The sequence below is a fragment of the Benincasa hispida genome, chromosome 7, assembly GCF_009727055.1.
Source record: "Benincasa hispida cultivar B227 chromosome 7, ASM972705v1, whole genome shotgun sequence".
In the NCBI taxonomy this organism is placed as follows: domain Eukaryota; kingdom Viridiplantae; phylum Streptophyta; class Magnoliopsida; order Cucurbitales; family Cucurbitaceae; genus Benincasa; species Benincasa hispida.
This window is the reverse complement of record NC_052355.1, coordinates 29122011-29134098: the sequence shown is the minus strand read 5'-3', so window position 1 is coordinate 29134098 and position 12088 is coordinate 29122011.

The following is a 12088-nucleotide window of genomic DNA, read 5'->3' as shown; positions in this document are numbered from 1 at the left end:
GGGTAGATTCATCAGCACCACAATGTCAAGATCTTCAAGCCACCAAGATTGGAAGATGGTGGAAGAGGAAATATCACAAACAATGTCAAAAAATAAATGCTGGAGAAGAATGCAAGAGAAATGAAAACCAACACCCTTCTTTCTCTTTCTCTCTTTGCGATTACCAAGTAAGGTTTGAAGCTCTCTCTTCTTCTTATTTTTAGAAATAAACCCTAACCTCTTTGTGTATGGTGCTTTTTTAATGAATGCTTCTCATGCCCAAATGTTAGAATTGATGTCCTAAAATCTCATATGTCTTGCAGTTTGTAAATACAAGTCACATAATCTAATAAAATAAGAGGTATTTTATTAATGCTTAAACTGCATTAATTCAATTAAATAAACTAAGATCAAGGTTATTTTATGAAACTTAAATATGTTTTTGGAGACATATAAGTGGATCAATGTTTAAGTGATAACCTAAATGGTCTGTAGTAGAATGATAAGGTTGGGTACCTATCCTGTGACACTATGAATACGACCTGCTTTGTAGATGTTACAATTGTTGTAAAAGTGTTATAAATTGATCAGATCCTGATGTTCATATGAAGACATGCGAGTGGGGTATTCATTACAAGAATTTATATAAGACCAACACAAAATGAATAGTCTCTGACTATAACACCGTTATTAAAGTGACTTATCTTTCACTAGGATGATCATAGTGACTTGACCTTAATCTGAGTGAGTTGTGAATATTGGGATGATGTCCTAATCTCTCCAGTGACCTAGTTGTAACTATACCATTATTAGAAAAATAAGAGTTATTGTTTGGTATTTACATCAAAACAAATGCCATGTTTTGATGACTTAAGCAATGAAATAAAAAGATCATGCCTTAAGTGATAACCTAAAAAGGTCTGTAGTATAAGGATTAAGGAGGGATACCTGATCTTGGTGACACTACCATACACCGCTTTGTAGAGGTTTACAAGTGTTTTAAATTATACAGATGAGATTCCTGTTCATGTAGAGACTTGCGAGTGGAGTATCTATAAAAAGTTTGTATAAGGACCGACCATGAAATGATCTATATATATGCCGTTGATACTTGAGACTACATCTCACTTAAACGACACAAATTCTAATGTTTTGGGAAACTTCTACCTTGAGGCGTCTTTTAATTAGTATGGGTGAGAATGGCCAGATTTCCAATTCAGCATGCCTACCTTTTTAGGAATTTCTGATTTGGAGTTGGGAACTCAGTTACCACAAGATGGAATTCATCCTCGAACAGGGATAAGTAGATAGTTAAGGGTGATTCCGGGTATTTGAACAAGTGGCCACAACTTCTCTTTGAAAGAAAGACTCAAGTAAGGACTATGACTTATGTTCATAGAGTGATCAGTGGTACTTAAGAATTAGATGTAACTACAATGTCGGTCTTTAGTGAAGTACTTGGTAGTTTACGGATGATGGATCCTGTAACTAAAGAGTTTAGTTAGTTATTACGTACTGGGTATCTCAGAGCTATGGCCATAATCCCCTGGTAGCTCAATGGATTCAAGTGAGAATCAATTCTTTGTGTTGATTTGAAATGTTTCAAATTAACAAGAGGAAATTCGATTATACATGATTGATCGTGTGATGTTATGAGATACATTAAGTGGAGGACTAATGTAAATGAGGTTTACATTAAGTACTATGGTTTACATGTTTCATGAGATGAAATATTAAAAACTATAGGTTTAAATATTAAAACTATGGTTTATATGTTTTCATGAGATGAAATATTAAAACTATATGTTATAAATATAATATAGTAAGTTAGTAATCATATTTATTTAAATAATATAATTATTGGATTATATCTTTTTCTCTAATAACCAATTGAGTAGGAGGAGATAAAAGAAAATATGTTTTTCTAAATTTTAGGAGTTTTTTAGATTTTGCAAAAAGTTGTTATTCTCAGAAAGAAAACTCACGGATTGCTGTCAAGTGATTGTATTCACTAAATGATAGTTTGAAGAGAGCTTAACGATCATGGAGTGACACTGCACGATAGTTCACTCAGCTCTTCGAAACGATCACGGGGCTTTTTGCTATACGATAGCTTGCCGTTTGCTATACGATCACGAGGCTTTTACTATACGATAGCTTGGCATTTACTAAACGAATTGAGCATTCTTCTATACGAAGACTTTTGTCATCTCCCACTTGCTCAATCATTTACTTGATTGTTTATTCTTTCCGTCTCTTCCTCTAACAAAGTCCACACATAGCTTACACTTCTGGATTCTCACACCGAGAATACCAAGGTAGCCATTGTGATGGTGTCTTACTTAACTCGACTGAGTCGAGGTTTTGGAGGCTGTTCGTTGAGTTCGTGATCTTAGAGATCGTTGAGTTCGAGTTTACTATTGCAGTCGCTGTGTTCCAGTCTCGGAGATTGAACGAGCGTTCGTGATCAAGGGAGTTTGAAACATTGAGTCTTCGAAGATATGAACACACTTATCCCTTGAATTCTTGTAAAGCATCTGTTATTTCGTATTGTGCATGACCTGTTATTTCCGTTTTATGACTGTAATTGTTTATGTTCAATTTCAAATGGAATTTAGAACGATCATTCCACTGCTCATGGAAATCCTCATGTCTGATTTCCTTCAATTGTATTAGAACCAGGTTGTTCTAATATTCCAAATTTCACTTCTGTTTTGAACTTCTTTTACAGTTGTGCTGGATTTTCTGCATTTTTTATTTAAGTGTTAAATGCATTTGTGGATGGCGTTGATGAATGTTTATGGGTTAATTGTCTCTGTTGAAAAGCTTTCTTTTGATTACAAAGTGTTAATTTGTAAAGGCCCCTGTATATTTTGGGTATAATTAAACAAGAAATCAAGCTCATAATTCAAAGTGTTTGAGTTTATCGAGTCGTTCGTGATGAAGCCTTCGAAGCATGGAGACGTGGTTTCTCAACGAAGAAGAAGACCAAGAGTTGGTCGTATTGTGTAGCCTCAGGTAAACGATCGGTTTGGGATTTGGCTAAACAATCGTGTAGACTTTTCTATGCGATCGTTGTAATATTTACTAAATGATCGTTGCTAAACGATGGGGTAAAGTGTTTGCTCTATCGCATAGTGTTTGTTTCCCGATCGCCGTGGACGCTGGAGGTAAACGATCAAGTGGGAGCATTTGATGCTCATCATTTATTAAAAGACACGCGCACTAAACGATTGTGTAGTTGTATGCCTCATCGCATAGTCACTGACTATACAATCACGTGGTATATGATACTTAAGCGCTCGCTCAGTGATCGTTTTGACGATTTTTGCTAACACCGCATCGTTGTCATTTAGACGATGATTAATATGTTTACGTTGTACGTTGGGCGCTGCACGATCGCATACCTCATGCTTCATTGCATAGTAAAAGGTACATGATCGTTGCTAAATGGTCATTTAGCTTTGGAAGCATTGGTAAATATGATATGAGTAAAGTGTTTTACTCTTACATGTGGACGATCGCACAGTATTTGGTACACGATCAGTGGACACGCGGACTTCGACTGAATGGTTAAAACCCGGTTCGATTTTTTGAATGGTATTTCTTTGCTTTTGTAATAGTTTGTTGGGTTTTATGTCCTAAACTCGTGGTATTGTAAACAAAGAACTTATTTCTGAAAATTTAATAAGTGTTATTGAATAGATGTTTTGTTATTAGAAATCCAATAAACCAAAGAAAGTCCCTTGAGTAGTAGATGAGTACTTGAACTTTATAGTGAAAACATAAAAGTGGATTAGGTTCGAGTAAATAGTTAAATGATCTATAGTATATGAATAAGGCTAGGTACCTTATTCTGGTAATACTATTGGATGCGGCCGCTCTGTAGTTGTACAAAGAGTTGTAAAGTGCTATTAAAATGAAGTGATCCTAATTCGTTCATGTTGGGACATGAGAAGTGTGGGTGTGCAAAAGGGTTTGTACAAGATCGAACCACGAAATCAGTCACTCTTTCTTTATAACTCTATTTATTGTTTAAGACTGACTATTTCAAAAGTGATGACCTAGGTAACTTGACCTTAATCCTGAGCTAACTCTGAACTCTTGTTTATTTGGAATTATCCTTAGATTTGCATAGGTGAGGGTTGGCTTTATTGGGGTTGATGCTCTAAAGTCTCGTGTCCTGTAGTTTTGTAAAACAGTATGTACGAACACTTGTGTTTTATATATGATATTTCATTCACATCTTGTTTTTTTACTTGGTTAATGTTTTATTTGCTTTACCATAAACTAATAAACATAAAATTCGTAGTTATCTATATGTGACTCAAGAATGTATGTTGGTGATATACAAGTGGATCCTATCTTGAGTGATAACCAAAATGGTCTGTAGTAAAATGGATAAAGGAGGGAAACCTTATCCTGAGAACGCTATGGATGCGGCTCGCTTTGTGGAATGGTCACAAGTGTTATGACTTGTCACAGATGTTTGATCCTGATCATTCGTGTTGGGGACATGCAAGCGGAGGCATCCGATACAAAGAGTTTGAATAGACTTGACCACGAGTGTTAATGTCTCGTTATATAACACCGTTCATGATAGAGACTTCACTTTACTAGGGTGACATAGGTAACATGACCTCAATCCTGAGTGAGTTGGGAACTCCTGCCATTGAGGGCGCTCCTTTGATTTGTATGGGTGCGAGTGGTCAAGTCGCTGATTCAAACCTACAATTTTGAGGATTCATCTGATTTGGGAGGTGGGAACTCAGCTATACAAGATGGAATTCACTTCTTCCCCGAGGCAGGGTTAAGTAGATAGATGGCTCGGGCTGATTACGGGGTTTGAACGATGTGGCACCACACACATTCTCTTGGTCGAGAGGTGTTCACACATAGTTGGGACTATGCTGTATTGTTCATTAGAGGAATCAGTGGTACTTAAGGAGTGAGATGTAACTACCGGGGCAAAACGGTAAATTGGGCCAGCTGTACTTACGAGCATTTGTGAAGGATCTCGTACTCATGATTGATTATATCCGATGGACACAGAAATATATCTGTGATAAGAAGAGTTCAGTTGTTGGTCTTTAGTGGAATCACTGACAGTTAATGGATGGGGATCTCGTGGCTAAAGAGTTTATTCAGCTATTCACTACTATTGGAGCTTCGAGCCAGAGGTCCTGGCTAAAGAGTTTATTTCAGCTATTCACGTACCGTTGGAGCTTCGAGCCAGAGGCCCATTAGGTCCCCTGGCTAGTTTGGATAAAGTCGAGAACCAGTGTTTGGGTTAATTTGAAATGTTCAAATTGACAAAAGGAAGTTCAATTTATTATGATAAATTAGAGGTTATTATATATGATATAATGGCATGTTATGAGATACATTATTTTGGAGGAAATTAGATATAAATATGGTTTATATCAAGTAGAGAAGAAAATACTATAGTAGATATGTGATATCAAACTATAGGATTAAATTATGAATATATTTATTAATATTATTGATTGAATTAATAGCTATGGATAATAATAAAAATTAATTTTATCTCGATAGTGTTGATGGCAAGTGGATGGAAACCGCTTTTGATATAATCGCGTGCTGTACACATCAGAATTAAAATGAAATATATATATCTATTTATTGCACATTTCGTTTCGATTATGTCCTTGCAGATGTTAAGGAATTCCCGGCTGAAATCAAATGCGAACGCTTATGGTTCAGAAAGTGATTCACTACTAATAAATACAGAAGTATCATCATTCGTGCACCGCGCACGATTCTCCAAAACGATCGTATAACGTTTTTCCTAAAGGATCGATTCAGCTTTTCATACACGATCGTGTAGGTCTTCTGTACGAATAAGCACTTCTCCTATACGATAGCATGGTTTTATCTCCCACTTGCTTATCGTCTACATGACTGTTGTCTCCGTTCTCTACCAAACTCACCAAAGCCCACTTCTTTGGGTTTTTCACTCCAAGGATACCCAGGGTTCATTAGCAGTTGGTGTCGTCCCGTTGCAGTGTTTGTGTTCGTATTAATCGTGCTGTTGCAGTCGACATACCCGCCGGGTGTTGGTAGATTTGTTGGAGGGTTTCTGCTGCATTGGGTTTAGAAGTTCGAGAAAAGTCTTCAACTAGTATGAACCCTTTCACCGTTTTATCTATTGTGTTCCGAGATCCGCCGATAATTAGAATAATGTGCATAACTATATGTGTTTGAATGTATATCTTTTTATTTTTTGGTCGTTGTGAAATCGGAGCGATCTGAACGCTACATTGGAACTCTCGAGGTATGAGATTCTTAATTGGTATTAGAGCCAGGTTTTCTGATACATCGCATTTCATATTGTTGCAACGAATAAAAATATACATTTCATGGTGGGTGCAATTTCTCTACACCTGTTTTAATTGTTAAATTTAGCTATGAGATGTGTACGGAATTAATGGAGTGTTTTGGGATGAATTCTCCTCGGTTTGTTTAAATCCTTTTACCATTTGCGGTTGTTTGTAAAGACCTTCGATTTTTTAGCATAGTAATCGTTATCGAGATCTGTATTCAAAATTGTTTGAAGTTTTGAGTCGTTCGTCACGAGCTTCTGGGCAAGGATTTGCGGGCTCTTCGACGGCAAGGAGGCGAATTTAGGATTGATCGCATCGTGTAGAAGGACAGTATCTAGCAATCTCTGTCCATGCACATCATAAGATGAGGAGTACACCGATCACAATGAATGCATTGGTTAACGATGGGATGCGATCAAGAGTTGGTCACATCAGGTTTGATTGATCGGGTACGCGAATGTGAGTATCGTATTAAGCGCCGCCCCCAGTGCTAGACGAATCAGTCTTAGTCAACAATCTTCACTCGCTTGTAACTGACTAATGATCGCTTTAGAATCCGCAGGTAAATCGTTTACCAAGTTTGCAATGCATCGAGTTAGACGATGAGACGCTGCGCTATCGAGCGTATCGGTTAAAGCGCGCGCGCTAGACGATCGTTTAGGTCAGTAAGCTTCATCGCTTAGTAACTGACTAAAAGATCGCTTAATAACTCAAGGTATATCGTTTACCTGTCGTCGCGCTACACGATCTTATGGACGTCTAGTGCACGCTGAAAGGTCATCTACCTGTTGGAGTTCACTACACGATGAAGACCTCCTGGCGATTCAAAACCCAGTTCGCCTGTGAACCGGTTTCCTTGATGAAAAATGTAATAGATAGGGTTTTTCATTCTGGTTTTTTGTGTAAAGCTCATCCCGGTCCATTAATCCTTTGTTTATTATATGCGATGTATGTCTTTATATGTCATATGGTATGTACATATAGTAAATCCCACTTTAAGTATGCAATGGTCATGCATCATCTCTTTATTGTAATCGTTATAATTTAGAGAAGCATGATTTAATTATGTAAGAACATGTTCATACATCATTAATTTAAGAGTTATATTTATGCATGCATAAAAAGCATTGACATGCATCATCTTTATATTATAATTGTTATAGTATAAGGGTGAATGATAGTATGTTTGCTTGGTTGTTACGCGTCATATAAAAAGTTATATATAGTAATGACCGGACATTGCATGAAGCATGACACATAGGTTATTTTATAAATGTTATAAACGCCTCGTTGTACGCAATGTTTTTGAGTTGTTTCTTTTTAGAAGTTAAAAAGAAATTAGAACTAAAAGACATAAGAAAGACATACGTGCTAACTTAGGTATCAATTGATGGTTTTAAAGTGTTTAAAACTTGGATCAAAGAGACCTAAGATCACGGTTCTAATATGATTAGCAACCTTAAGGCTTTAATCTTTTAATTAGTTTAATAGGATTAAATTGGCTAATAAAAGGTTAAAGTGTAGCAAATCTATCTATAAGAGACGTTTTGTCTAAGGCGGGTTCTGTCTAGGCTGGGGTATTTAAGTTGACGAAAATGTAATACCCCTACCTGGGAACTTACTTGGAAAGGTGAATTAGATAGATTTGATGCATGCATGCAAGTTAAGGACAATCCATTAAAGTGTTTAAATGTGACTATTTGAACTTGTTCATATTTCATAGACAAACGTTGTTTATGAGTAGAGTTTAAAAAGAATACTTAGACTAAAATCAGTAGTCGAATTGTCTAGGTTAATGAATCCCTAGGTAGAACATTCAGTTGGAGGTACTTGGGGCATGAGATGCTTCACTTAAACCTTTCATTTTTCTCCTAAATAGTTCACACTGTGAGATCTATCCTCAGCCTCACGGCCCCTTTGGTGTGTCTTCCCAATGGATGGTGTTTGGGTAGGTCAATATCAAGGTGGATGGAGAGAATGTTCATAGTAAGTAGGAGCGGGAAGTGCGACAGCATATCCCTCGGTCTCCCTTGTTAGATTGAATAAAGTTACTGCGCATCGCCTCGAGGAACATTGGGAGTGTTCCCCTAAAGGATGGCAGTTTTGCGCGTTTCTTTATTGAATCTCCTGTAAGAGGATAAGGTAACTTATTCTCTTGTCCTAATCTGTCTTTTCCCTACGGTAAGCGCATTAGGGCGGGACTCTGGTACAGAAAGTGAGGGGTTACACTTACATGGAATAGTTAAAGGTTAACGATTCTGGACCGAAAAATGGTAGCTCTTAGGTTCAGTTCCAATAGTTTTTCTGCCTAATGGTTGAGAATGTCTCATCCCAGCGAAGGGGCAACTGATCACCCCACCGGTGGCATTTGTCCTGACTCACTGAGGCATCATTGCAAAATAGAAGTCTATAACTTAGGGTACTTGAAACTATTTTACAAAATTGATTGGTTTAAAAGTGATTTAGCAAAATCTAATAAAATTTTGTTCATATTTTTAGCAACATTTTCAAATGGCAATAGCCACCTTATCGTTGTTAAACGCAGAAAAACTAACTGGCGATAATTTTTCAACATGGAAACTGATAACTTGTAGAAATACAAGTTATTTATGCTGTTTTATTTAGATTATGCAGCAAAAAGAAGGAAAAATTGCATCGATAGTATAAGAATTGGCTGAGAAATACGAAAATTATAAAATGTTGCAAACACACCCACTAACCCCATTGCGATGGCGAAATGGAATGTCCAAGTCTTTGTTTTGCAGGAAATAGGTTACCGCATGCGTTAGTTGCTCGAGGACAGAATGCACAACGCATTTACACAGCATGCGCCAATCGATCAAGAACGAAGAAAAATCAACACAATGGCGGCGCATGCGACGATCGATCATGGATTCTAGCGATCAACGCATATCCACCGCATGCGGTAATCAAAACAACTACACCGCATGTGATAACTTGTAGAAATACAAGTTATTTATACTGCTTTGTTTAGATATTGCAGCCAAAAGAAAGGAAAGTTGCGTCAATTGTAGAGAAATTAGCTAAGAAATGAAAGAATTATAAATTTTCGTCAATACATCCACTGACACCATTGCGATTGTAGAAGATAATATTTCAAGTCTGTTTTGCAAGAAATCAAGTCACCGCAAGCGTTCATGGCTCAAGATAAAAAGAACAATGCATCTACGTCGTATTGCGCTAATCATTCAGAAATGAATAGATGATCAATGCAATGACGGCGCATGCGACAATCGATCAAGAGCTAAGCGATCAACGCAATCTCAACCGCATGCGGTAATAAAAAACAACACCGCATGCGGACAAACGATCGAAGATGCAAAAGAGCAACACAATTGCAGAGAATCCAGACACGTGTACAGCTGACCATTGTACATTTCTGACGGGATTGATCGCGTAACAGAAGGAATAATCACTCCACCATTTCGGAGCTGCCATAACAATACAGTGGGGTCCATAAGTCAGAGAATTAAAGTTGAGCCTATAAATAGCTACGGCCATTCCACTGAGAAGATATACTTGATAGGGGCATATTTTGATATTTGTATATTGAGAGAGAGACTAGTCTGAAGAGCCTGATCGGAGAAGATCCAGGAAGATTTAAGAGACAAGGCCGAGAGGTGAGTCTCAGAGCAAATCCTTTCAATCCCCGCCGTTAAAGCTCTGTACCAAGGTCACTTCTACCAGACGAGCAAGCCTGAGAAGAAAGCTCTTCTCTTCATCCATTCCATACACCGGCAAGCAAGTCCACCATCCAAATTTGTGTCAAGAAGTTGGCACTCTTCTGTATTTGTTTCCATCTCTTTATAATCAATTGTATTCATCTTCTTAGTCTATCATTCACACCATGTATCAAACGCTAAATATTAGTATTGAATGTCATGATTATTTCCATCTCCATCTTTCTGTCTATTTCCGTTCATCCGTAAATTGCTTTCTCCATGATGTTTTCTTAATCCCTTGGTAATTAGTACAAATTGAGCAAGTAAATCAATTGGGTTAAGAAAATAAACATGTTTAGCTAAAGCATGCTAGACGACATCTTCACCTGTGAGAGCAGAAGTGAAGATGTCATTCCTTCTGTCGAGAGAAGGTTGGAAGAATGTGTTAACTAAAGCGAGAAGTACTTCAGAGATGGAAGCAACCTTTCGTTCATTACGTTCATCCCTGTTTTACCACAGAGATGTGGGAACATGACCGATCACCGAGAGGTGTACGCCAAGGGAAAGCGAAACTGTAGTTATGTCTTCAACGCAATTCATAACTTGCGATGTTTATATTAGTTATCTTTTCTATTTTTGTTTCATACATAAAGACTTGCTACCGCATACCACGTCCCTTTGTATAATCTTCACAGTCAGTCTCAAACTCTGTATCATGTATCAGTCTCCTGTATTTTGTATCATAATAGCTTAGATTTAATTTTATGCACTTTTATCTTATTATTGCAACTTTACTTTATCACAACTTTACTTTATCGCACAATTTACTTTATCGCAACTTTAAATACCTATATAAACACAACTTTTATTAATTGTAAAACCCTCGGTCACATATATCACGAACGTAATGCATTAACTAAGAAATCCCCATGTTCGACCTCAGATCACTTCGAGAAACTTGCAGTGGAATTATACTTGGTTTCAGCGCAAGGAAACTTGTGACAACGCATAGCATACTACAAGCATTCTATTAATAACGCATACATCTAGAAGTAGTATCGCATAAAGTATGAATAAGCATATCACAGCATCCACATTCCATTTCCATCCCAAGTCAACAAGTTTATGGCAACATGATCTTGCATGATTCACATTCATCATTATCCATATTTTTCCACATGCTTATTTAGACAACTTCAAAATCTACGTACCAAGTCTATGGCGTCGTTGCTGGGGATTGGTAACGGTTATTATTGAGTATGTTTATGATATTTTGCAAGACAGATCTCTTTGTACTGGCTGTTTATTGAGGAGAGCAGTCTGATAGTTTATGAGTACTAGGTTTGACCCAGATTCGAGGCTGACCCAGAGATCGAGCGTACATTTTGCGCAAGGGCACGACGGAACCAAGCGAGGCGAAGGAAGGCTAACATGGCAGATAATAATAATGATAATGTGGCACCCGAGGTAAATCAAGGGGTGGGATGACCAATGCAAGTCCAGTTTTCCTTGCGGCTGATTGCAACATTCTGATGAGGAATTACGCGGCGCCCAATCTGTATGATTTTTTGCCCGGAATTTCAAGGCCGATAGTTGAGGAGAATGCGAGATTCAAGAGTTTAACTGGTTCTGTAGATGATTGAATGCGGGCAGCCGGCAGTCTGTGGTGCGTCTGCCAAGCGAGGATCCACAGATCCCATTTGACCAATTTCGTCGAGATGTGTGGGTAACTTCTCTATACCTGAGTTGTTACCCTGAAGGTATCAGATTATATCTCTTCTACACTCTTGAGGGATGAGGCCAAGAGGTGGGCTCATTCACTAGAGCCAAATGAGATTACTTCATGGATTAGTTGCATTGAGCGATTTATGAGAAAGTTCTTTCCTCCGGGCTGTCAACGCAAGCGATGGAAGGATGTGTTGAACTTTGAACAGATGGATAACGAGACCCTTGGCACTGCTGGGAGCGACTTCAACGATTGGTGAAGAATGTCCGCATCAATGGCCTGCGATTCAGAACTTTGAAAAGATTTGGCTTGAGACTTGATGCCTGCGTCCTGATTGGAGAACCTGTTTAATGGCC